Source organism: Tympanuchus pallidicinctus, unplaced genomic scaffold, assembly GCF_026119805.1.
Source record: "Tympanuchus pallidicinctus isolate F22 unplaced genomic scaffold, pur_lepc_1.0 scaffold23, whole genome shotgun sequence".
Lineage (NCBI taxonomy): Eukaryota > Metazoa > Chordata > Aves > Galliformes > Phasianidae > Tympanuchus > Tympanuchus pallidicinctus.
Window position 1 is genome coordinate 3,744,675 of NW_026294740.1, and position 25,962 is coordinate 3,770,636.

General features: G+C 46.2%; 1 long non-coding RNA gene across 1 annotated transcript; it reads left to right on the forward strand.

Moving 5' to 3' along the window:
• Positions 1-2,824: 2,824 nt before the first annotated feature.
• Positions 2,825-25,758, forward strand: LOC128082973 (uncharacterized). The gene is made up of 3 exons (XR_008207913.1): positions 2,825-2,894; positions 18,648-18,710; positions 25,146-25,758. It is a non-coding gene; the product is annotated as an uncharacterized LOC128082973 (long non-coding RNA).
• The last annotated feature ends 204 nt before the right edge of the window (positions 25,759-25,962 follow it).

A 25,962-nucleotide genomic window follows, 5' to 3' on the forward strand; every position in this document is an offset into this window, starting at 1 on the left:
GAGATCTCCTATGAACTCCAGGGGACAGCGAGGCAAGGTTTGGAAGATCATGTTGGAATTTGTGAATGCCTCTAACCATGGCCTGGGTTTATGTGTGCATCATTTGTTCGGTTTCATTTTTAAAACGAGGAGATTACACTTTGTTATTATCATTATTACATAGGCTACTTAGAAAGCCATGTTTGTTTGTGGCACAACCCCCAGTCTCTTGTCCAGACCTTTATTGTGGTAACTAAAAGGCTTGGCTGTTTGCAGCAATAATAATGAGGCAGTGCAGGCAGGACTGATACAACACAGATCAATTCTCTTTAATGTGGGTCATTTATGCATGTGCTTGTCTGGCTGTATTTCTTCCCTGATGTTAGGCAGATGTGCCATTTATCTGTTTTCTTTGACCCTAAATCACTCTTTGCTGCAAGTTTCCACTTCACAGGAGGTATGCAGAGGCAAACCAGCTTTGCTTAACCTCTCTGTTTCCACATCATATTTCTGACAATGTAAGTAGTTTACTGGTCAGTGGTCAGACTGGTCAGGCATTGGCACAGGCTGCCAACGGAGGTGGTGGAGTCACAGTCCCTGAAGATGCTCAAGAAAAGGGTGGATATCACAGTGAGGGATGTGATTAGTGGTACGAAGAGATGGGTTGACAGTTGGAATGGATGACCTTAGCAGTCTATCCAACCTTAATGGTTGCTCTGGCAAAAATCACCCTGTCATGGTTATGCACCCTCGAGGTTTGGGGTTTTTTTGCTGCTTTCCCTTGCTCGTTGCTAGAATGGATGCTGACCTCCCAGGGAAGCAACAGGAGCCAGTGCAGGTGCACCCATTGCACGTCCAAGCACAATAGCAGTGGGATATTCCTCTGCTGATGCAGAGCTAACACCAATACCTCAGGCTGCAACTGGCACTGCTTGAATGAGGGCAGGAGCAATGCAAACAATTTACTGCCCTGCTGCAAGGATGCCACAGCGAGGCCCATAAACGACCGCATAAAGGGAATCTGGGTGGGAGCTGGGAATACACTGACAAACACAATTCTGCCTTAATTTAATCGAACGGTCCATTCAGCAGAGAATATATTGTAAAGCACTCTCAGGTTGGATGGCCTCCTATTGTGCCTGGCCTTTGAAGTGCTGATTAGCTGGGCTGGGAACACGCTGATAAAAAGTTAATTTCTATTTGCTGTTGCTTTGTAATTGGATGAACACGAAAGCAATTAAATATTAAAACATACAAACAAATAACGAAGTCACCGTAATTAGCCAAAGTTTGATCACTGTCATATTTATTTAGAAGAAGATGATACGTCTCAGCAGGTGACATTTTAAATACCCTTGGCTGCTTTGGTGTTGTCTTCAGAGAATGCTGAATAATGTACAGAGGATTTAATTAAACCCCATTGTAAATCAGCTGTGATGACAGGGAAGTGACAGCCACATGTTGAAAAGAGAATTAGGCCACGGCAAGAGAGATTAATTAACTATTTTCTACAGAGTTCAATCTAGGTGGTGTGCCCTGACCTTGTCTGAGAAGGGGAACTTCCCTTTTGATTTGCTCTGCTTGAGGTCGGAGGCTGTGCTGCATCCAGAGGTGTCACAGCCCCTCCAAAGTGTGGCTGTGCTGTTTTGTGGGAGGGATACTGAGGCACACAGTCCCAGCTCCCAGCACCTCTGTTGTCCACCAGGAGGATGGTGCCAGGTCGACGAGCCAAAACCAACTGGGAAACTGCAGAACACCGTGCAGGGATCTGCAGGAGAAAGGCTGTGCAAATAAGTGGGATGTGTTTGTAGGGATCTCTGTGAAAGCACAGATCGGGAAGCCAAGTCCCTTGGATTGGGGATCCACGCCCCCTGGGACACAGCTGGGAGATGGGGGTTGTGATGTGATGTAGGAAGCATGGCACGGGGTGGAAAAAGGCAATAGCAAAAAGGGAATGGTCAGCATGTGAGGTTAACAAGCAGTGTTCACAGCTGAAAGTCATCCAGCCCATAATGCTCGGTACTAATTTGGTCACTACAAGAGTCACTGTTGGCTGTAGGTAGAGGGGAGCCACTCAGTGTTTGTGTTAGGTGAGGACTGATTGCTCCTAGAAGGAGGAACTGGGGTATGTTGGTTTTGTGTTCTTGGTTTGTGTGGTTTTTTTTTATTTTAATCTCTTGTTAAGAGAAGCCGTGTTTTGGAGAAGGGGAGACCTCACTGCTCTCTATAACTCCCTGAAGGAGATTGTGGTGAGGTGAGGGTTGATCTCTGCTCCTGGGTAATGGAGTTGGACCTTAAGTTGTGCTGGGCGAGGTTCAGATGGGATACTGGGAGAAATTTCTCTTCAGAAGGTGTAATGAGACTTCAGCACAGCTGCACAGGGAGATGGTGGAGTCGCCATCCTAGGAGGTGTTCAGGAGATGAGGCACTGAGGGGTGTGGGCATGGTGGGGGTGGACTGGGGTTGGTTGACAGTAATGTTTCTATGATATGAGAAAGAAAATGTGTGGCTGGCATAGCCAGCTGAACACTTTCAGTCAATGAAAGGACTCCCATGCAGGTTGCTATAGTATGATGCTTAACAGAGGATAAAACACAACTCTGAGTGTTGCAGCAGTGCAGGGAGAAGTTGGGCTGGAGATCCTTGACTCAATAAAATGCCTCCCAGACCTGCAGGCAGCCCCTGCCCTGAGTTTCACCTCACAGTGGGGTGTTGTGAAGCATCTTGCAGCCTCCAGCTGTGAGATAGAAGCTTAAAACATGGACAGATGCTGGGTGGTGGGGCTGGCCTGATGCTCAGACATGGAGTGGTTTGGTCTCACTGAGCATTCCATTGAATATTCTACAGGGCTGAGCACTGTGGACCCACAGGGAGGATGAGCAGAGCAGATTGGTGCCGTGGCCCCTCCTGCCCAGGTAAGGTGTGCCCACCTGGGATGGCAGCATACAGCTCTTGCTGCAGATGATGATGATGATTTACACATATGACTTTGCACTTCAAAGCCTGGTTCTCCCCCTCTCTTACCAAAGAAAACTGGGAGGGATAGTACACATTGCAGGGGAAAAAAATAATTTTATTCCTAGAGGTGCAAATTAATTGATTCAGCCCAGGAAAAAGACCTGGGCACTGTTACAGCCATCTCCCTGCAGGCATCTCCTCGGTGCTCGGGTCTGATCAAAAATGCAAATAAGATCTGAAGAGGTGGAAGAGATGGAAAGTAATGAGGAAATGTAATATTGTCATGATGCAAACGAGCAGTACTGCTGTCTCTGAATACAAAAAATAATGATTTTTGAACCTTGAAATGGTCTTGCAGTTCTGCTGGATGTATGAAGCAGAATGGCAATAGTGATCAGTTTCCCATTAGGGCAGAATGAATGGCTGCACCAGCCCTGGAATGGGATTCAAGCCTTTTCCCTATTGGAAAAACTGCACCCCAAACTTTGGGGTGTGTTGAACCCTTCTGGCTTCACTGTGGCCATCCCTCGGTCTCCCATCTGCAGGAGAATAATTCCACCCTTCCTCACGGGGCTGTTGTGAGGCAAATTAATGTTTGCAAACCACTCGGATGCTACAATAATAAATGCTGGGAAAGCCCAGGAGAAAATTAATAGCTCATTATTTAGAGCAGGACTTCAATTGCATGCCATGCACAGGACGTGGAGCTACGTGTTGAGTGATGAGGATAAAGAAAAATATTGAATAGCTGCTCATTAGGAGAGCACTATCCATCTGGTGTGCGGATGGGGCTTTTTCATGCAGGAAGTGGTGCGTGGCCATTGTTAGGCAATGTGTTCTGATGGATCTATGAGAGGGGATGGGGTCAGGATTGGGTGCACAGCCCAGATTTTGGCATTTTTCTACTTCCAAGTGCTTGACTGCAACCTGACTGCTCTTTCAGCACTGGGGTTGGGTTTAATATATAGCAAAGAGATAAAAATGCCAGTAGATGGCACTCAAGAATGTGAAGCATCATTCTCGGGTGCGTGAGAGCAATAAAATGTGTTGTTGTGTACCACAAATGGCTTCCTCTGCACCGCTCCTTTCTGCCTTTTCCTGGCCTGTGAGCTCAATGAACAGAGCAGAGAAGAAGCAAGGATGGAAGCACTTGTGAGGTGCTCTGTGCTCTTCTCTGATCTCAATTTTCTTTTTACCCTTTGGGTTTAAATTAAGTCTGGAAATCCTGGACTGTGTTCTCCTCAGCTGACCCCCCTCCCCCCTATTTTTTCCCCCCCCATGCTTTGCTCACAGCTTGTCTGTAAAATGAGATGAGAACTTAATTTGAAAGCTGAAGTTAATTGACCTAAATAAACTAAGAGCCTTCTGTTGGCTTTATGGGTGGAGAAACCTACATGACCCTAACTCTCCTCAGCCAGAATGGTTTTCATAGTTCAAGCTGCTCCTGTTTACTAACAGCTTTTGTGGCATAGCACTGTTTCTGTCGTTCTGAAATGAGTGGGGCCGTGTCCTCATAGCCAGTCACTGTGGTGACTCAAAGGTCTCTTTGCACTGATGCCATTTTTCTAGACCACCATCCCTGTACTAGGCTGAAGGATGCTCGACTCTCAGTGATGCAGTAAGAGGGGAATCACATGCTTAGATCCAGTACACAAGAGCGTCGGGGTGTGCCAAATAAGAACACTTTGCCCAACGAGAGGTTTGACTGAGAAATCAGTAGGAGCCAGGGGTGGGAGGAGGTGTGGGAGCCCTCTGGTGGTGAAGATTTCTTGGTGTGTGTTAGGGAAGATAAAACTGAACTAAATGCACATGTACACTTCTGTACTATATATATTCATATGGATGTGTCTAGGAATGACCAGCGGCTTCCTGTTTCCAAACCCCTGCTGTGTGTCAGATGACACAGCATTTGCCCTTCCTCGAGTGAATCAGCAGGTGGAGAATTGCTAATGTACTTCTAAACCTGGTTTGAAGTGACTTCCCTGGCGTGTTAGCCCAGTGCTGACATGTCACCAAAATCTGCTCAGAAGGAGATGGCAGAGCAGCTCAGCAGGAGGACGAGTCCCTCTGTGTTGGGTGTGGAGGTGTTTTGCAGGGGAATCATGGAATGGCATTTGGTTTTCTTGAACACTAGCAGATTCTCACGTGCCTACTCTCCAAGCCTGTCCAGATCTCTCGGAATGCTATCTTTTCTGTTTCTGCACCACTCTACTTGGTGCCATCAGTAAACCACTGAGGGTGCACTCAATGCCACTATCTGTGTCATTGCAGAACAGCATCAATCCAACATAAACCCCTGGGGGACACCACTTGTGACCCCCCCCTCCACCTGGTTGCAGAGCTGTTAAGCACAGCCCTCTGGCTGCAGCCATCCAACCAATTCCTTAACCAGCAAATACTCCAGCCTTCGCATCCATGTTTTCCCAATTTAGAGATAAGGATGTGGTGCAAGACCATGTTAAAAGCCTTGTAAAATTCCACATAGACAACGTCAGTTGCTCTTCCTTTGACAAACTGGTGTCGGAGCAAGGGGATATTGGGAACCATCAGAGTGATCTCGGCTTTGGTTTGGGTGGGAAACTCTTCTGCAATAATAATTTCTATAAGCAGAGAATAGGAAGGGAGGTGCTGGGCTGCAAGATGCTCAGCCAGGAGACTGAGGATGACTTTCCTTGGTCACTGCTGCTGCTTTTTTAGTATTCTTGAAGGTACTGGGAGAGAGAGCACTGATGTCAGGGTTGGCCTGGGGTGCCAACTTTGTTCAGATGGAGCTCTGGGCTGTTCTTCAGTTGTAGTCTTATGGCAGGACTTAATGTAACCTCTAATTAGTGGTTATGCGAGTACAAGGGCAAATAATTGGAGCTAAGGAAGGTGCCTTGCAGGAAGTAACAGATCTATTGTGCAGTGTGGTCTGGAGATCTGATGGCACCCTCAAGATCCTTGCATCCTGCTGGGTCTCCTGAGAAAAACATAAACTGCCTCAAATCTCCTGGTGTGTCAGTGAATGTAGAAACACCTTGGCTGTGGGGAACAAAGTCCCAGGTGTGCTTCCTGGGCTGATGATGGCACCTCCATGCAAAGCAGAAGCAACATCTGCTTCAGAACTTTCCTTTCTTCCATGTGTTATTGCAGTGAGTGAAATAAAAAGCAGAGCTAGGCAATGTCATCTGCTTGGAAAGCTGGGCCAGGCCTTGTACCTGTTGCTGCAGGGACATCGCTCTGTGACAGTAATTGCAATAATTAAAGCCCATTGTAATGGAGGTAAAATCACTGGCCGGGGATTGTCACATCAGATAGCAGTGGAAAACAGATGTTCCCCACTACATTTGCTCTCTAAGTGGAGGCACAGCAGATGCAAAACAGCATTAAAATGGTATCATGGCTGTAAATACAGCTCCTAATTATTGCACCAGGTAATGTCAATTGCAATATCCAGATTTCTCCCAAGAATGCCTTGCGAGCAGGTGGGATGTACAAAGTCCTTAAAAAGATGGATTTGTAAAGTTTTTTTTTTCCCCCTCTCCCTTTAATACAGTGTGTGCAAGCTTGCCCACTTTGAGCAGCAGAGGAGGGTGCCACAGCCTTTCTGTCTAGGGTTTCTTTGGTACACGGTGCTGAGAATTACAGCATGGAACTTCGGGGATGGGGAAAGGTGGGTGGAGAAGGAATGGGGATAGAATGAGCAGGAAGGGAAAAAGGATGCAGAAAGACTACAAGAGATCCATAGCCAGCCCCGTAACCCCCAAGGGGTCAGCTAAGGGCGCCCCAGTGCTGTTTTATTCCTCCATCCCTGCGATGTCTTCAGCTGACCCCTGGAAAGTTATGGGGCTGGCTATGGATCAGAGAGACTTGGGATCCTCCTGGCTGTAGCAAGTTTGAAATTTCTGCTTGGTTCTACTGCTGGAATGCAACAGGGTGTGCATGCAGCCTGGTGGAAACAGGTGAGGAGCAGGGATGGGTTTGCTGTTTGCACACAGCATGAGAGCTGCAGCCTGCAAACGGAGCCCTCCCACTTCCCTCCTGATCAAATTAGAAGAGAACAACAACAAGTGCATTAACTAATCAAACCCTTGTTTCAAATAGATTATTGTAAATTGCAACCATAATTCTACTGATGGCAGCCATCTAAAAAGAAAATTTTAAAAAGAGTAGAGCCTCCTTTATAATAAGACAAATAAATAGGTGCTGTTCCACCTCGTCCTCCTCTGTGGGCAAGAGAGTAAGGGGTGAACCTGGGGGAGGTGGAGCAGCTGCTTGTCTCACTGCTGCTTGCATTGCATCCTGGCCTGGGGCAGCTTCTGTGGGTTCTCCTGATGCCAGCAGGCACTTCCCTGCCTTGCTGTGGGCAGCAGCCCTGTGCACCTTTGCAGCAGTTTCCCTGGCAACAGAGTCCTCCTGCCTGCAGGCTGCAATGTTAAAAAACAAAGCAAGATGACACCACAGCTCCTTTAAAAAAAAAAAAAAGAGAGAGAGACAACATGTTGTCCCCTTTTTCCAGCTCCTGTGGTGCTCTTATGGGATGTCTGAGCATCTTTTTGTGCAGGGAGGAGCAGTGAGTACTGTGCTGTAGAGACTCCCACCACCATGCACATGACAAGAGCAGTTATCTCACTGAGGGTTTTCTGGTATCCTGGCCATCCCTATGGAGCTTCTGTGCTGCCTGCAGTAGGGGCTGTGGACCCATGACCTCACCCCAAGGCTTCTGCTGAAGGCTCGTACTGCTGTGGGGAGATGCTGGCTGTGTGTTTCTTGGAGTTGTGTGGTCTTGTTTGGTGGTGGCTCAATGAGGAGCACCTCTCTAGAAGGGTCTACGTGAAGTTAACCCTGCTTGCTGCCCATAGCAACAGGGCTTAATTTGTTTTTGTCTTGTCCATCTGCTATCTTCTGGTGGCCATGAGTAGCTCTTGTTGGATGGATTTCCTGCTCATCTTCCTGCTTTGTCTCTACTTCTCCCTCGGTGCAGTATTTTCCTCCAAGAGTGCTGGCTCAATCTCCAGAGCTGACCACCTATTTCTCTCCTGCTTTTTGGTAGTTCTCTCACGTGTATGAGTTCCTGCAGTTAGTGAGAAGTAGCTCTGGAGATTGGATGTAACTGCTAACAAAGCACCGAATCAGTTAAAGGCATTTACTCCTTTCAAAGAAAATGCAGCACTTTGCTTTGACTAATGTTCCTTAGCTTCTACTTTGAGCGACTCATAGACAAGGCAGAAGCGGTTTTTGGTCTGATGGCCATCAGGAGGACTTCTCATCTGATTTAAGAACTCACTAACTAACCAAAACAAACCTGAAACATGTAGGGACTAGAAAGCTTAGGCAGCAGAGCAGAAAGCTCTCAAGTATCCATTGCTTCTTGAAAGCTAGACACAGGTGTAGACACTTGCAGAGATTATTTGTACAGGTTAATCCCAGTGGTGTTGGAGACTCTTGTTTCCCATCCCACACTGTCTTTCTCTGTAAGTCTGTGAAGTCTGTTAATGCTGAGACCTTTTATTCTGTTGATTTTGACCAGCCCTGAACTCCTTTTTGGAGCTGCTTTGGGTAAATCCTGCAGATTTTACAAGGTGTCTTTCACCTGTGCCTTGCTCTCCAGTGAAACAGGGCAAGACTTTCCTTATGTTACAAGCATTTCATGTAACTTTGCTTTCCAGTATACAAAACCTGGTTTCTCATTGCTGTGAGGGTTTCCTCTCAGGCAGCTGGCCTCCCAAACTTAGCATTGTGCATGAGCAAAAGTCATGGCTTCCCCTTCTCCACACACAGTGTGAAAGTGGAGACTTTCAGCTGCACGTATTGGGATGTGCTGAGTAAACCACATGTTTCCCAAACACATTTCTCCTCTGAAGCAGTTCTGCTTCTTCCAACTTTCAGGTTAAGTTCACTCAATGGGTAGAGTTGTGTTTGAGAGCACACCTCCTAGTTACATTTGCTACTGATACCCCTATTTGTACCTAATCTGTTTTATTAAGCCAGGTACTCATAATAATCAGTATTTGGGCCCATGTTGTTTGATATTCATGCTAACCCATCAGGGTTGAATGCATTCACCTGCTCTTTTGATTACCATAAATATTTGATAACCTGGTTGTTGCCAGCTGTAGGAGAGGTCTTACCTCTGTTCTTGGGGGAATTTGTTCCTCTGGCTCAGGAATACCTCCCTAATGTGCAGAAGATAATTTCTATGGAGAGGCTTATCCTGTGTACAGGGTAAGTCTTGGGACTATAGAATTACCAGGTAGGCACTGTTTTTTGTTTCTGTGCAAGACAAATATTTCTTGGATAGCTAATGCACTGCTGCTGTCTTCATGTGCTTACTTGCAAGGCTCCTCCTTTCCTTGGGGTCTGTTAGTGCTCACACAGTCTTGAAGATCTTGTTGCCCTCCTCCATCAGGAAGGAAAAAGGCAAGGGAAGGCGAACGAGCTAATCAAAAGGAGAAAAACAAAGGGAAAGAGAAAAGATGGAGAAAAATTTCTCTCATTGAGAGAAAAATTGGAACTTCTCTCAGTGAGAGAGGAAGCATAGAAAATACTGAGGAGAAATTCCTAATGGTGGTTTATTGTGTGTACAGAAAACCAAACCCAGCTTCTTTGTACCACGTGCTACTTTCTCCAGATCCATTAAAACCTCAGAAATATACAGGAGTCTACTAAAGGTTTCCAGGAGAAAGCCAAGTTGGGTCATTATCACTAAATGGCTCTTCTGTGGGCTGTGTAAGAAGAGTAACGCTCTCACTGTGGTTCTTAGTGCAAACATTCCCAAAGTGCAAAACCAAGCCTTACATCAGGGCTAACATGCTGCTGAGGGGGAATTTTTGACTGCTGCTCTGTGTTAACGCCCCATTTCCAAGACTAGTTGTGCCCCAGATACTTGGAAGGTGGCATCTCTGGAGCCCTGTTTGGCTTTCTACTGATTGAGGAGACCCTAAAAGAGGCTCTCTGATTGAGAAGTTTTATAATGTTGTGCAAGTCCAGCTCCTCTGTCACGTTGCCTTTCTAGAAGATGAGGGAAGCAGATCTAGACCAAAGAGTGAGCCTTGTCCTATGGGATACCAGCACAATCAGCTCTGTCTCTTGGAAATGAACAGCAGGGGCAGTCAAGGAAGAGATTTGCTGGGATCTGGTAGTTTATACTGTCTTTTTTCCTGGTCTATTGCCAAACAGATACAGTCTGTGCTGGAGGAAAACAATTGGATGATTCAGTCTTCTCTGCTCAGGTTGTTCCAGGCACCTCTTGCAGACTCTGATATGGACTCTTCTTAGTGGATCTGAGTACTTGGAACCAAGTTGTCTTGCTGTTTGTGGTAGTACAGCTCTGTAGCTACAGGGTCTGGCCATCTTTACCCAGCAAGTCCAGTCTTAGATACTTAGCAGACATGGGAAATTAAAATCTCTTCAGCCTCTGGGAGAACTGCCCATCTCTGAGTCAAAGGCAGGCAATTCTTGGAAGCTTTTGCTCAAAAAACTGATCCAGTATTGGATCAGTAGCAGAGGAACATCGTGCCTATGTGATTTGTACAACACTTGGCTTCTCCTGCAGGGGTCAAGGTGCACAAGGATGTACACCTGCTGGCTCAGCTGTGGTTTGCAGCACTATGGCTCAGCTGGGTTTGGGTTTGCAAGCAGAAGGAACTGCATGGAGCTGCATCAGGGGATGGTCAGCCTGGGTATCAGGAAAAGGTTCTGCCTCAGAGGGTGGTGGGCATGGAGCAGCTCCCCAGAAGGCACAGCCCTGAGCTGCCAGGGAGTGTTGGGACACTGCTCTCAGTCATAGGATTTTGGTTGTGGATGATCTTCTGGGTCACCCTCCCCACGCTCTAGAGGTTCAGTTCTGTGGAGGGGGATGATGCCCAGGCATGCACTGACAGCTGTCGCAGCATCTTTGGTGTTGCAGCTGATTCTTGCTGAGAACAAAGTGCAATGCTTTTCTAATGCTGTATTATATTTTAATGGCAACCAGCTGGTGAGTGGTATAACCTGGACCCACAAGGGTGCTGGCTGCCTCTATAACCCACACCTGTCTGCTCATCCTTACGAGAAGCTGAGTGAATAAATATCCTGAAAATGTGAGGAGCATGGGTAGGTCTGGGCACGGCAACAGTGTGTGCCCAGACTGCCTGGCTCTCCTGTTTGCAGTAGAGCTGCTCCATGGCAGAGAAATAAGGCAAGCCTGAGGCTTGGTCTGCATGGAAATTTCCCAGTCTTTTTAATCTATTGCTCATAAAGATTTGATGAATGCATTGTGATCCAGAGAGCTGCTATTCTCTGGATCATGCAGTCAGCCTGTGTAATGAGAACAAAGTTCTTGAGTGGCCTACCTGCCTGGAAAATGCACCCATTGCTTTTAAGAGGGTAGCATGCCTACCAAAAATAGAAGCTCAGGGCTTCTGTTTTTCATACATACCATCATGGTTGCTTGAGGTTGGAGATGGGGAATTATCAGAACTGGAAACTGTATCTTGCATATGGAGTTGCAAATAGCAAATCCAATGGAGGTTTTGTGGTTTTTTTTCTAAGCTTAGTTTCTGCTAAAGAGCAAGTTTGAATGCAAGTTGTTACCTGGTTGTTAATTACCTGGTGGTTTATAATCAGTTCTACCGTAGTGGGCATGAAAACAGCCAGTTCAGTGTCAGAAATGAGAAAATACAAGCAGGGAAATGTCTCTGTACTCAGACAAAAGGATTCTCAAGCACTCACATCCATAGCTAATTTCAGTGCTAAACGTGAAAGATATTCAGATTTTCTAGATGTTTTACTCCTGTTTGGAAAGCCTGTGCTGTTTAACTCTGTAACTACCTGTTTGTTATTTGGATGAATTAAACACCGCTGCCCTCGTTAGCATTTACAAGAGCTTAGTAACACAATCAGGCACTAATGCATTCATTTTCTACTTGACTGCTCATTCATTGAGATGTTAGTACATAGGAAGAATATGATCAGGGTGACTGTGAGATGAACTAATCAATTCATAATGAATAACCTGAAAATACAGATATCTGAAGGAGACTTCCTTTGCACTGAGTGAACTCAGCAGAACTGGAGCAGGGAAGCTGGAGGAGACCCCAACAAAGAGCTCCATCTGGAACAGGGGTCCCTGCTTCTGTTCCCTGTGGTGCTCGAGGGTTCTGGTTGCTCCTCTCCTGGCGAAGGTGTGAGCCATCCCTGCTGTAAGGCTGGATGTGTTGTGCATGTAGACATGCAAGGCTCAGGCATCCCCTCCTCATCCAGTCTTATTGATACTGCTGGAGTGCTTTCTAACACTTGGACAAGGAAATGCTTCTCCTCTGTCACTTTTGGGACCTCTTTGGCTCCTACAGACTAGAATACCATCCGGATCATGCTGATTAACATTGTGAGTGAAACCATTTCTGTTCACATCCTATATTTTTTGGGTATGAGAAGGATCAAGGCTTCTGCCTTAGAGAAAGCTCCCATCTCCTGAAACTGGGAGAGGTGCATAGAATCCTAGAATCACAGAATGGCTTGGGTTGTAAGGACCTCCTGGGAAGGAGTCCAGTGATATCCAGGAGCACTTCAACGATCCCATCACGTATGATGATTCCTGTGTCATTTGCTGTGATTGATAACAGGGTGATTCATGTCATAGGATCGTTAAGGTTGGAAAAGACCACTGATATCATCCTGTCCAGGGAGAGGGCAGAGAGATTTAGTATGGGCAGGGGATGTTCAGCCTGAGCAGTGTGTGGCTGTGTGCTTCTCTCTGTGTGGGATTTTGTTTCCCCCTGCTTTCACCCCCTGGCGTTCTTTATTGTCTCTTGCAGGTAGATCACTCATTGCTATAAATTTTCTTATCTCCAGTGCTTTTCCAATTATGGATAACAACAGGAAAGCAGTCATTGGTTTCTAAAAGGTCATCAAGATATAGGGCCCGATTGGGAAGGGGATGACTTATGGAGTTAGCTTGTGTAAATCTGGGGAAGTTTTATGCACAAGTCAGGCACGAAATGTAAGTGAGATTCATAAAAGACAGAGATTTATGCTGGTTTCAGTTAGAAGGAATCAAAATGGTTATGAAAATTTCCTCTCTCTGTGCCTGTGCACGCAAAGAATGAGATTCAGTTCTATTTTTCAAGTGCCTGTGGTGCTGGAAAAGGGACGTCCTGGATGGTGTACAAATGTCTGTCCAGAAGATGAGATGATTTGGTTGGTATTGGGGTGTCTAGAAGCAAAGAAAGGTGTTGGGAGCTGCCACGATTCTGACTAATGCACAAAGTCACTTCTGTCACAGCTGTCTGAAGAATACATTTGCCAATTAAGTTAATTCAATCAAATCCCATGTAGCCAGCAGAAAGGGCAGAGCAAATCCAGGTGAGGGAGAGAACAGAGTCCAACTTCTCCTCTTTGTCACACAGGCAGAACAAAGGGTGCACGTGTGTGTGTATAAATGCTCATGAATAATTGTGGTGTGCAGCCACAGTGTAATTGAGGACTCCAAAGCCTGTGTCCTCTCTACCTGCATGAGTGGTGACTCCCAAGATTTTCCCCAAATCTTGGAAAAATAGCAATTCTTGGTTGGAATGCAACATGTGAGGACCCGAGCTCCTCTTCCTTCATCAGTTTCACCCCACCAGGTGACCCAAGTTCTGCCAAGAGGAGGACACGATTCTGCCTCTCAACAAGATGGGGCCATGGGGGCTGCCCTGTGGCTGGAGTGATGAGAACTCCACTGTTCTTTGTCAGGTTTTGTTGTGTTATGTTGAGATCTGGCTTGCTACCCATCTCTCTTGCCTCTGCAAATATATCCAGAGCCTCCTGGAGGTCATGGTCAAATCCAGGAGATTCCAGATCATGTAAATTATCTTCCTTATATTAAACCTTTGGACGTGGTTTAGTGGGCAATATTGGTGGTAGGTGGATGGTTGGACTGGATGATCTCAGAGGTCTTTTCCAACCATAATGATTCCATGATTACCCCACAGTGTCTCAAGAGATTGTAAGAATGCTCGTGGCTGCAACATCCCCTCTCCAATATGGGGTTTGGATAGAGCCCAGACCTGGTAATAGCTCTCCTCCAAACAGGAGGAGGTAAGAGCAAAATTCCTATTATTAGATACTCTTTTTTCTCCCTTTTTCCTTGCCCTGTTGGCAGGACAAAGAATGGCTTCCAGATTGACACCGAGTGAATGTGGCCACTCGTAATCACTGCCTGTGAGCATTTATCACTTCCACAGATTAGAACGTGGGGAGCAGGTGTCTGACCTGCGATGACAACAACGTGAAGTGGTGGTAGGGAGGAAGGAAATAGATAAGATGTCATTTTTCAGCACAGTTTTTCTCCCTTTAATGCGCCCCTAGATTATGGGAAACAATCACAGGATGCGGAACACCGGTGTTTTATGGTGTCAGTAGGGTTTAAGGTTTTAGGTGGGGGAAAAAAAAAAATGGTGTTGGATTCTCTATATTATGGAGTATTTATAGCACACACTAAGTTTTTTTAAAATTTATTTGCTTGGGACAAGAAAGATAAATGGGGTTCTGTATCCTCGTGTTTTTATCCAGAGGAAATTAAAAGGAGTAGAGTCCTCTTGAGCTTGGCCTCCACTTAGGGCAGAGAAATGACACAGAAATGACCCTCCTTAGATTAAAGACCTGCTCATGCCTTGAAGGAGGTGGTAGAAATCAGTCTGTGAAAAGAAACCGTTTCCTCCTTTTGTATTTTCCTCTTCTCCTTAACTCTATATTTTTCTCACTAAAGGTACCTCAAAGAAAATAAGAAACGAAACAATTTTTCTTTGGTGTCTTCTACTCTTAAACACTCCTTTTGTGACCTATGGGTGCTGCTTCAAAGCTGACTTCAATTTTTCATCGCTGAACATATTTTAAGATGGATGCTGAAAGCAGCTCTAACTTTCCCAATCTGCAGTTTGGAGTTTAAAACCTCATTTCTCATCTTAATAACGGTAATTCTGCTCTGAACTGCTTTGCTTGGCAAACGTCTTGTGCATTTAAACATCACAACATCACGAGGTCAATGAGTAAAAACTGCTGGAACTCAGATCCAGTTCTTAAATATTGCATGGATCCAAGCTTTGAAACCTCATTGGAGATCCAGTGTTGCAATTTGGGGTGGGAAAAGGGAAGCTGAGGGGAGAGGGGGGATGCAGGGGATCACAATGAATATGAAAGAGATGCTCATCCTCACACCTTCAGCTTCTCTGCTCTGCCTGCTGGGCAGTGCTTTGTTGGTTAATGCAGCAGATAAGCACTCAAAGATTCTTCTTCCAAATGATCTTAGTGTTGGAAAAATATGAAGGCAGGAGGGAAGGGTTTCCCTACCACCCACACTTGAGAACAGCTTCTGCAAGGATTGATTTCTCCCCTCTGATGTGGTTGACTGCTGCTATGTAACCCTAGGTAAGAGTTGGAACCAGAAGCCACTTACAATGGGTCTCTATCTTCTTGTTAAGAGGAACCAAACTAGATTTTTCTTCTCTGCAAATTTCCAACCAGTGCACCTGTAGCACATCTTGACTCTTGAATCGTTAAGGTTGGAAAGACTGCTGTCATCAAGTCCAGTCCTCCATCACCATACCACTAAACCGTGTCACTTAATACAACATCCACCCTTTTCTTGTGCATCTCCAGGGACAGTGACTGCCACCTCCCTGGGCAGCCTGTGCCAGTGCATCACTGCTCTTTCTGAGAGGAAATCCAACTTGAACCTCCCTTTGTGCAACTCTAGGCCATTCCCTCTCCTCCTATTGCTGTTTTTTGGGAGCAGATGCCAACCTCCACCTCATCACAACCCCTTTTCAGAGAGTTGTAGAGAGCAATAAAGTCTCTCCTGCTCCTCCTCATCTTGTCCAGACTGAGCCATCCCAGTTCCCTCAGTCACTGCTCATAAGACTTGTGCTCCAGACCCTCTACCAGTCACAGTGTCCAAGGCCAAATGCCAGCATCCCCAGTGCAAAACAAACCTCATTCTTGCCAGCCCTCCAAGGATCCTTTTTATGCTAAGGAACAACCCATGGGGAAAGTAGTTTGCAGCTGAGAGAGGGAGGAGCAGTGTCTCAGGGATGCAAGCCTTCCCTGAACAGAAGAAAAATCCAGTGAGCCCCTGTAGCAGCAGAGGGGGTGGGGAGGGGAAACTACAACGATGTGCAGGGATTGCCTCTGTGTGCACCCACTTCTCTCCTGAGCAAGCAGAAGCACAATGTGTGCAACAGCACAGCCCCTCTGGTCCTCGACGTGCTGCGTTGCACCTCCGTGCCACCAGGTGATCTCTGCAGGGTCAGATCAGCTCCCAGAGCACAGCTCTCGGTCGTTGAAGGTCGAGCTGTCAGAAGTGACAAGGGGGAAGAAGAATTTAGAAGCACGCCTCCTGTCCTTGCTGGGATGATCTTTGATAGAAATGCTATGGGAGGTTTTTCATATCTAAATACAAGTAAGGATAAAATTTTGGAGGTGGTGGCAATGAAACCAAGGATTTTTTTTTTTGTCTCTGCCTATACCAACCTTCTGGCTAGCAATCTGAATAGAAATAATAACTCAAAGGGGAAGATGATTGAATTAAACAGGCAACAAAACTGCAGGAATAAGACTTCTGATGAAGGAGAGTGGCTTGGGAAAAAGTAGAGGAGGTGGCAGGGAAAAGCAGCGCATCTCTTTAAATTGTCAATCTCTCAGGGCAAGGTTGCTGCAGACATAATGAGTGTCCTAGTGAATTATCTCCCACTTTTATTGTCTGTTGCTACCATGGAAAGATGGGGAGGTGGGGAAACTAACTTTTTTTTTTTTTTTTTTTTTTTTTTTGAATTTGGACAGACTTAAAGAAGTGGCATCAAATTTGAAGGGCACCCAATCAATCTGTTGTCCTAGCTGCATGAAATTGTATTTCCCTGCCACTTCATATCTTATTTGCAGCAGCTGGGCTGTAAGTCATTGGTGATAACATTCTTTATTATGCAGCCGTGTTTATGAACTGTGCCTGGAAAGAGATGATAGAAATATGCAGCAATATGCAAAGGGGGGGCTGCTGGGGGAGGGGGAATAAATGCTAGTTGCTAGGGCAACCGTGGGGCTATTTTGGGCATCAAATTTTACAGATGATGAAAAGCATTTTCATGTGATGGTTGCTCTCTCTGGGAAGAGAAGGGGAGAGAGGGCACACAATAAACCAGGAAGATAATAGTCAAGAAGGCAGTCATTTAATTCTTCTTTTTTTTTTTTTTGGTATATAAATAGATGTATAGTTTCAGCTATCCCAAAAGCACATTAAAACCAAAGGAGTTGGCACCAGCAAAGGAGAGGGGTTTGGAATGACCACATAGGCAATGGCGTGCTGGCAGTTTGGAGGCTCTCCCAAAGGAGTGGCTCTTGGGCCACTGTCCTCAGGCAAAAGTCTCCAGCCTGGAGCAGCTGAGGTGTTTCCCTCCATGCATATGGGATGGCTGCTCTTCCTCTAGCTCCACTGTGGTGATGCTTCTTTTAATTAGGTTTTGCTGGAATTGTGTTGGCTCTGAAGAACAACCAACGTAGGAGCGCTGTTTGTTGTTTGAGTCACTCTTAAAATCCTTGGGATTCTGCATACGTTGGGCATTGAGCTGGGTAAAATGAACAGCAACTGCTTGCAGCCTGAAAGCTCTTTCAACTCCAACATAACGTGACTCTTTTATTGCTCTGAAGTTGTGTTTTTAATTAAGCAGTTATCAGTAGCGGTGAGATTCTTCTCGAATAATTAAATCAAGGTAGTTTAGTGACTAATTGTGAAGCGAATTGCTGAGACCATAAGGCTGCTGTTGAGACAGCCTGTTTTCTTTCAGAAAATGAATCTAAGTGATGTGTGCAGCTTGGAAAGTAGAGCACTCTGCTGGATAACAGGCATGCTTTGTTTCTTAGAACTGCATCTTTCAAATTCCGCCTCCCTGCCTTTCAGTTTGCTTCTCCACAAACACGCTTTGCTGCTTTGTTGTTTCTTTTTCACCTGCTGCCCTGCAAAGCTCAGTGTGGAAGGCTGCAAAGGCAGCCTGCAGCAACCTGGTTACCAAACATCACCATGAACCTGTGATGAGATCCTGTGTGTGCATGGAACAGGACTTTCTAGTTGGGTTTTCCCAGCTGCTGGCCCAGGCTGCTCTGAGCCAGCCCTGTTCCTTGCATCCCAGTATTGAACGCAGAGGTTTTGTTGTTTGCATGCCAAAGTGGGACATAGATTGCTTGCTTGTCGTGTAGAGATTCTCTTGCTGTTGTACATCTTAGATTTAAATAGCCAGTGAATATCTGCTGTCCTATTAATTAGTATTTGTCAGGAAAGCAAGGGGAAATCCCATGCATAAACCCTGTGTGCGTGCAGGCATACAGCCCCATCTGTGACATCAGTGTCCATCCACGTATTGCTCAGCCTTATTGAAACACATCTGGGTAGTGTTGGATGTCCCATTCATGACTCTTTGTTACACCTCACTAGCCTGCAGCCTGCCGTAGGGATGTTATTTCTTGTTCTAGGTAATGATGTGAAACTCTGGCTTTAGCACCATCCTGACTCTCTGCTGGAGGTGGTACTGTTAGGGAAGTATCAATTCCTCAGCGTCTTTTCATTCCTGCTGCTGCCTTTGGGACTTGGGCCACTGGGCCTGAAGGATTTCCTATAGCACAAAGAGCTGAAGCCATCTGTGCTCTATCCTACAACAACCAATGGTACAAGCACAGGAGTGAGATTTGAGAATAACACAAATTCAATGTTTTTGTTTTCTCAGGACATGGAAGCTTCTGGCTCTGAATTTAAACCTGAAGACAGTCGAGATGTCAGTGACAGACAGGTCAGTCTCTTGGATTTAATTGTTTTTTAAATGAATAACTAAATTGTGCTGCTCACACTGATTGTGTCCACACCTTCTGCACGCCCTGTTTTGCAAAAATGAATCCTTATCGTTGCTGAGATGTGTTATGGAAAAGGTACCAGACCAGGCTGATGTTTTTGACTTGGAACTCAGTTTCAGGATGGGCACGAGCTCTGTGTGAAGCAATTTGGTGTCAGATATGGAGGCAGATCAAGGCAGATTGGTTTGTGTGAGCCTGAGGGTGCAAATCCTGCAGGAGATCCTGCACTCGTCCAGATCTCTGACCCCACTGCCTTTTTGTGGGGAACAAAGGGGAGGCGTTCTATGACACTTGGTGTGATCTGCAGATTCCTTCTGGAGTAGGGCAAGTGTTCAAAAACAAACAAACCCGCCCTGCAAATATTTGTTTAAATGTTCCGCTTTTACAGTTTATATTCCATTTGCATGTGGGATGGGGAAATGATGCATTTTAATCCAAACAGTGGAAATGAGAATGAGAGAGGAACCAGCAGATAAAAATGTGTGTTCTATCAGCCCGCTTCCAGATTTAGTTCTGTTTACATGCATATGTACTGTTATAACATCTTGTGTGTGCGTTTGCATATGTATATACACACATATATGTGCATTTTGGCCAGAATTTTATGTTGTCATAACCTAAGTGGCAGCCCCACACCTGCCAGCTCTCCAGCCCATGTTCCTGGTCAGATGCTTTCAGTGGTTGTTGCCCAATCTATTGAATCTATTGAAGTTTGGCTTTGTTTAACAGCCTTGGAAAGAGAAGTTCTTGCATCTGCATCCTATGCATGTCAAACTCAGGCAGGTAGGGTTCTTTAGGAAATCCTGGGATATGATGAGGAAAACACCAACTCCTGCAGAACGCCCATCTTTGCTGCTGCTTTTGGGATGCGACCCCCTTCTTGTCTGCCCACCCCATTCCCTGGAGCTGCAGCCCCCAGGGACCGTGGGCTGTAGGATCAATGCCCCAGTGATGCTCAGCACTCACAGCACAGCTTTGCCCACTGCTGGGCTCTGTCCTGCCTGCTCGAGCAGCCCTTCCCCCTGCAGGCAATTCAGAATTTCCTCTCCGAGTGTGCCTCCCCTCTTCAGATGTGCTGTACAATGTCTCTCCACTGGATACCCACTGAATGCCTAATTTTTAACCACTCTGGCTGTCAGATCCACAAAAGCTGTTACTGGAGGTGTTTGCATAAAAGAGCTCCACTATAGGTATCTGAGAGCAGCTGGCGATGCTCTAGACAGTATCCAGCAGTGCTGAGCCAGGCAGGATGCTTTAGTCTCCCTGGCTTAATGGTTATGTGCATTTTCTTAATGTACCCTCCCCCTCAATTGGCTCTTAAATTAGCATTCAGGATGTGTCCAGCCTAGAAAGAAACGAAGTTTGGAGGCTCTTCATTTCAGGCGAGGTTTGTGATATTATCTGAAACTAAAATCATGGCTGGGCTGGGTTCAGCACTGCAGGCCTGGCCATGGCTCTGGGATGAGGCGATGCCACTGTGGTTTTGTCTGATCTGATGGCATTCCCAGGCTACAGTTTAAGGAACTTTTTATGAGCAGAAGTCACCTGGGAGAAGCACTGGGCAATGGAGCCTCAGCACCACAGTGCCTTATGTTGGTGGCAACCTTTGGTGTTACTGCAGGCTTTGGGATAAGCTGTGATAATGATGATAACAGTGGAAAAACGCTGAGGGATGAGTTGCCTTGATGAGCACAGAAGCACAGAGAGGCAGGTCGTGTTTTGCTGTGGCTTACAGGGAACAAGCCACGTATCTCAGTGCTGCTGTTGGGCTCATGGGATGCTCAGAGGACAAAAAACTGCTACCAAAGTGAATATAATCAAAGAATAAGGGAAGACTGGATGTTAGAAATTAAGCTGTTATAAATTGAAGCAGCTCTGCTGAGCTCCTTGCAGTTACCCCAGGTGTTTGCAAATGCAACAGGGAGGGCTTGACTCTATTTTTCCAGCTGGTGATTGGCTGGAAAATGGCATTTTCTGCTACGTAAGTAAAAGTGAGTGGGGTAACTTTGTCATCAAAACAGAATATTTTATGTTGGAGTCTCTGTGTGTACTGTAAACCAGACAGACCTGTTGTCCTCTTACAGGCTTTAAATTACGCAGGCAAATGTAATTACCCATTCTCTTTGTTATTAGTGTGCAGCTAGGAAGCTCCGAGCTATCGGCCCTTTCTTGGTATTTCAAAGCTTTCTTACAAGATGCATCCTTGATATTGAACACAATGAGATGTCCTTTTTTTTTTTTTTTTTTTTTTTTTAAATTCAATTAAACATTTGCCTACTGTGACTCTTTATTCACTGCAAATTGTCTCTGTAAATAATCTTCATCAAAAGTCAGAACCAATCCCCATTAGTTGTTTAGATTAATTAATGAGTCCCCCTGGAGCCACCCAAATGAATTCAATTTAAACGTCAACAACTTGGCTATGGAGTTTCCCAGGTTGGCATTAAGACAATATTAAACCTGCAATAAGTCACATTTAAAATGTTAATTCAAAGAAGCTCTCCATTTAGAGCATTTAATTAAATCCTTAAATAAACTGCATGGGCTCAAAACCAGATGGTTCTGCATTTTCATTGCAGCAGAGAGCCTTGAAGTCATTGAGGGAAGTAATATTGGAGGCATGGTGAAGATAACCAGGATATATAGTGTAATAAAATCTAATCTTGTTTCCAGCAGGGAGATTCAGTGTATGTACACAACCTAGGCTAAAATTGTAAGTTAATTACATTAACCCCAGTGTACTCTGGTATCTGAGCAGCCAGAGATGAAATTAGTCTTTTTCCTATCATAAGATTCTTTTCAACTTCACTATATTAATTTTTAGCCAAATACTTACTCATAAGGAAAATTGAAGTTAATGTAACCAAAGACAAAGTAATGCAGTCTTAATATTCTGAAGGGATTACGGAGGGCCGTGAAAATACACTTTGCAAATGTCACTCACTTTGAATGGATTTGTGGTGGGAAGGTGGGGGGAAGAAGAATTATGGCTGTGATCCGCACCGCGCTGGGCTTTAATAAAAGTCGTGATTTCAGAAATTTGGGCCTGAGGAAGAGAAATAAATAACGTGTCGGGACCTCCGCCTGGGTGAGAGGTGGGGAGTCATCTCCTCCGTTCCGCAGAGCCGCGAGAGCTGCACTGAGGCTCTGCAACACAGGTTGCCCAGAGCGGCGGTGGTGCCCCATCCCTGCAGACAGCCAAGGGCAGGGATGGGCTGTGAGCACTGATGGAGCTGTGGGTGTCCCTGCTCAGGGCAGGGGTGGCACCAGGTGGCCTTTAGGGTCCCTTCCAATCCAACCATCCCGCGGTTCTATGCTACTGATACTCTAGAAGGTGATTCGGGTTAGGATGCTTCATTCTTCAGTGCTGTTTTATTTACTCCCAGTGGTTTGGTGGCAATATGGTGTTGTGCTTCCATTCTCTGAGTACCCGACCCTCCCCACGTGCTGCAGGTCCCCCTGCCTGGGGCTTTCCTCTATGGTGAGAAGGTCTTAAGGAATGAAAGTCACCGCAAGAAAATTCAGCTTGCTCCCTCCCCGTAAGCTGTAAAACAACAGCTGTTGTTCATGCGGCTGAAGGAGAGGAGTGACTTTTTTTTTTTCCTGTTAATAATCCAGAAAGCGGAATTCGATTCCCCCAAAGTATGGAGCTCTTCCGGTTGGGGAATAAAGCAGATGAGGGAGGAAAGCTGCCTTGCTTCAGTGGAAGTGCAGATCTGTGCTGTTTGGTGTTTCTGGGGGGCAGGAGCCCATGGGAACATAAGCAAAGTCAGTGGCACAGACTTCACATGTTTGATAGTGAAATGACATAGAGCTGGTGATGCTGCTCTGCATTCTGCTTCCACTGCGGCTGGGAGGACCTCCCCCCCCCCCCAGAGCTGCATTTCTTTGGAGGGGCTCTGTGCTGCTCCTTGCCCTCCCACCCCTCCCTGCCCCATCCTGCTGTGCTGAGGGATTCACCCTGCACCCCCAGTCCCTTCCTGTTGTTGTAGTGTCTGCATCATGCTGCCAGGATGTGGTCACCTCCTTCCTAGGGCCTCATGATGAGCCACTTGTGTGCTGGGTGCATGTGTGTGTGTGAGTGGGGGGGGAAGGGCGGAGGGTTGCTGCTCTATACTTCTTTATCTGGGAGGGCTGAAGGAGCATGGAGAGCTTCCTGTCCCTTGCTTTGAGAGGCCCCAGCTGAAATACTCTGGAAATCCCCTTGAATGTGGCCTCCTGCGAAAAAGTACTCGCTTCAACCAACCCCCAGAATAGCAAATCCCGAGTCTTAAAACTGGGAGATTTTCTGCAGTGAGGAAGACATCAGAAAACACGGGTGAATTTTCCCCATTCTCTCTTTTTACCTTCTCAGATGGTATTTATCAAAGGGCCACCTGTGCGCCAGCTGGTTGCTGCGCTGCAGGGTGCCTGGATGCTCACACGAGCATCTCCATGAGGAGCCCCTTTGAGCCTACAGAATGGGGAGCTTTGCAGGGATCAGACTGGGATGTGACTGAGAAATCAGACTTAGCACTTTCTTAGGCACTTCTAGTGGAGTAGGCTGCTGGTGGCTCCCCTTGCTCAGATGAAGATGCTGCTGTTTCCTCATGCTGGTGCAGCTCCCAGCCCTGGTAGCTCCCCATGGAGGACTTGCACTTTGTTGAGGCTTAGGCTGAGCATCGTGATTAAACATGAGTAATGCATTCAGAGCAGTGTGAATGTGCTGGCATCTCTATTAGTGTGAAGCAAACAGGATGGACAGGTGCTGGGAGAAGGATGCCAAAACTTTTCCTTTCTTTGGGATAGGAGAGCAGGGTGTGGAACGTGTTTGGTTGTGAGGAGCTGGACTTAAGAGCTGATTTGGTCATTAAGAATACTGCCCGATTTCATATTATTGATTAATGAGGATTCATTTGATAGTATTAGGCAGCTCTTTACTTATTAAAGATAAAAGCTCGCTGCCTCCAGTGCTGGTGTGCACTCTTCCCTTCCCTGCTCGCCCTGTGCCAGACTCTGCAGCGTGTTACCCCATATCCCACGGCTGGTGCTGGGCTGTTAGCTGATGCTGTGAGGGTACACAGCACCCACAAGGAGAAAAACAACAACTCCAGAACGCTCCTTCCATCACCCAGTAAGCTGTTTCCCTGGCAACACCAAGTTCTCACAGTGCGACTGCTCCAGGATCACCCTTCCCAGAGGTACCCCTGTGAGCTGCTCTGCTTGTAGGGCTGCGTGGTGGCAGTGGGGATGTTTGACATCAAACAGAGCTGGGCTGGAAGGCAGAGAGGAACATTGGTGTGGTCTTTTAAGGATATTTTCAATTCATATTTTTTTCCCATCTTCTGAACCCATCTCTGCCTGGTTTCCTTCTCACCAGATCTGGCATTTTGAACCCCTTCTCCTGCAGGTTTCTGCCTCCACATCCCTGCTAGGGGGTGATGGTGTGAATGCATAGTGGGCTGTTGCTCCAGGATGCTGGAAGAGGCGCTACAACTGCCACTCATTGTGCTGGCTGAGCTCCCACAGAGCTGGCACACTCTTCATTTCCTAACACCATTTAAAGTGCCAAAGCTGTACAAAAACTCACCCAGCCACACAGTCCTAACAGCAAGGCTCTGACTAACGAGTTACTGTGCATTTAGCTGTGCCTTTTCCTCCTCTGTTTGACCTATGCATGCATCAACTCCTTCCCTGGGCGTTACCCACTGAGCCATCACAACCTTTGGGAGGTTTTGGAGCAGCACCTAGCTGGTATTTACCTGCAATTTTCTCTGTTTGACTTCAGCAATCATGTTTGTCCTTTTCTCCACTGTTCTGCTGCTATATGAAGTGCTAGGGCAGGTTATATTTAAAGCCTCTTTTATTTCTGCAGGACAGGGATTTAAGAGTGTCTTAAAAGAGCTTGGGGCCGGGGAGGGCTTGCTCACCTCTTGGTGTCCACAGTAGCACTGCTATTATTTGGGAGCGTTCTTAAAATCTTCCCAGCTATTGGTATTTCATGGGTATTGGTATTTGTTTTTTTAAGCTTTAATGGTGCAATAGGAACAACGAAGTGGACACAATGTAGTACCAAGCTACCAACTACAGAGGCCTTGAGTAAATGGATGCCTAAATTGGTGGATTTGCTCTGTCCCACTCTGACCTGAGAGCAGTGTTTTGGTACAAAAAGGTTTTTAAGTGCAGCCATGAGTGGATGAAGGGCAGGGGCACTTGCCAAGAGAGTTCAGTCACAGCATTCAGCCTCTACTTCTGGCCACCCAACTTCCCATCCCCTGTGTTCCAGCAGAGTTCCTGAGTTTGCTCCTTTTTTCCTTAAAAGTAGAGTTCCCTGATGGAGATAATTCAGGATTGCTGCAGGTCTGCAGGAGCTGTGTATGATGTTTTTCACACAGGTGACTACTAATTTCCAACACAGTGGGTCTTGCCCACTAAATACTCCACAACCCCATGGTGCCTACACCACTACGAGGAGGGAGGATTTTCCAACACGGCTCTGCTGGCTCAGCTTTTCTCTTGGTGAAGTCAGTGACAAACCTCAGCCTGCCTCCAGGGCTCACAATGAGCTGCTGTTGTGTGCAGCTAAACCCCCCCCCACAGTGTGATGCACCCGGATGCTTTGCAGGTGCATTGTGCCTGTTGCCTAAACAAAGCCTGGTCTGAAGTATGGATAGGAAATAAATATTTTAGCAAAGATCTTTTGGTTGCTTTGATGACATTTCTTCCCATCCCAGCTGCATTCCTCCATAGAGATGTAAGAATGAAATGGTGGAGGGATATATTGTCTAATTTTCCCCAAGTAGTTCCTGGAGGGTTTGCATGGTGCAGTTCTGCTCTTCCTGCTCCAGAAGGCTCTGCAGCACATGGAGCTGCAGGGTGTCCAAAGGCAAAGTGGAAGGAGCGTTTTTGGGGCAATTTGTTTGTATTTGTGGGGTTTTGAGGTTTGTTTTGTTGCGGCTTTTTGGATCACTTTGTATTCTCCATGCTTAGTTTCAAATGAGCAATAAAGCCAAGACTCTCCTCACCTGTGGTCATTAAATGTCTTGCAGTATTGTTTGTAAGACCGGGGGATCTTGGTGAAATCCCACCTCGATTAATTATACACTGCTTCCCCAAAGTTCTGCTGGCAGTTGCAGCACTTTCCCCTCCTTTCTGTGTTGTCAATTAGAGTGCTGGCTTGTTAGCTGTTTTATTATCTGTTTCCTTTTTATA